This window comes from Propithecus coquereli, unplaced genomic scaffold (assembly GCF_000956105.1).
Source record: "Propithecus coquereli isolate 6110/MARCELLA unplaced genomic scaffold, Pcoq_1.0 Scaffold227, whole genome shotgun sequence".
NCBI lineage: Eukaryota > Metazoa > Chordata > Mammalia > Primates > Indriidae > Propithecus > Propithecus coquereli.
The window spans coordinates 3,715,431-3,717,084 of NW_012147808.1; positions in this window are offsets into that span (position 1 = coordinate 3,715,431).

Below are 1,654 nucleotides of genomic sequence, written 5' to 3' on the forward strand. Positions count from 1 at the left end.
AAATTAATCGGACAACTAAAAATATATAGAAAAAATTAGCCGGGCATGGTGGCGCATGCCTGTAGTCCCAGCTACTCAGGAGACTGAGGCAGAAGAATTGTTTGAGCCCAGGAGTTTGAGGTTACTGTGAGCTAGGCTGATGCCACGTCACTCACTCTAGCCCGGGCAAAAAGAGTGAGACTCTGTATCAAAAAAAAGAAAAAGAAAAGAAAAGAATGACAACAGGAAAAGCCAGAGGCCTAGATGATGGTATAAAGTCATTGTTTTATAAAAAGTGACCAAGGAAGGACTCATTATAAAAGCAATGTTGGAGCAGAGTATGAAGGAAGTGAGAAGAAAAGCCTTAAGATATTTGGGGTATGAAACTTCCAGGCAGAGTAAGGAGCAAAAATAGGGAAAATTAAAAAAAAAATAGCTATGCTAAAACTTAAACATTATACTAATTTATTTATCAAATAATTTGTTCTGGGGCAGCCATAATAATTGGCAAAATAATTATTGCACAGACCTTAAAACGATTTAGGTGAGTTCATTTTTGTTCTCAGCCAAGATAGAAGCAGTTCTTTGAAAATGAGGACTTAAGGTGATGGATACAGGCTAATATTATGGGGAAAAATAGATATATTATTAGTTATAGCTTAAGTGACAAGTTCAATTATTTCAGTTTAGTTGATGCACAGTATTTTTGCTTCCTGTGTGGAATGAAATTCATTTAGATGGATTTTTACATCTTTGTCTTTTCTGATGCCCAAGTTTATATGCTAAACCCCAGGGAAGCAGCGTTGACTTACAATCAACTGCCAGAGTGTCACTGGTGGTAAGTCAAAGTGACAGACAAAGGAGATTGAGGAAAAGTGAGCAGACGAGAAAATCTTCCTTTCTCAAAACCTGGAACCCAAGGTTTAACAAAGAGCTTATAACTGAAAAGTTGTATGGAAAAATCAGAAAAATAGCACTATGACTGACAATCAGAAGAATTTAGAACCAAGAGAGAAGACATAAAAGTAACAAATTCCTACTTTTCTTTTTCCGTGAGCAAATGAGTCAACACCATCAATTTTGACTGCCCAGGACCTGTGTGCAATGTCAGCCTTAAGACTTGCTTGTTGATTCTAACATGGAACTCATTTCCTTCCCCTTTTATGCTGGTTCATTCATTCAACAAATACCTACTGAGGGCCTGCTGAATGTGCTTCTAATATTGTGCTTGTCCCTGAGAACACCATTAGTGAACAGGAGACATAGTCTCATCCTCAGGGACCATCCTCTGTCAGGAAGAAGAGATACACATTACAAAAAAAAAAAAAAAAAACAGCAGTTGCAGATTTTGCAAGAAAATTGTCAGGCCAATATTTCTGATGGACATAATTGCAAAAATCCTCAACAATATACTAGCAAACCAAATTCAATAACACATTAAAAAGATTATTCATCATGATCAAGTGGAATTCATCCCAGATATGCAAGGATGGTTCAACATACACAAATCAATGTGATACACCATATCAACAGAAAGAAAGACAAAAACCATATTATCATTTAAATCAATGTTGAAAAAGCACTCAGTAAAATTAAAAATTTTTTCAGGATAAGAACTTTGAAAAACTGGGTATAGAAGCAACTTACCTCAACATGATAAAAGCCGTCAATGACA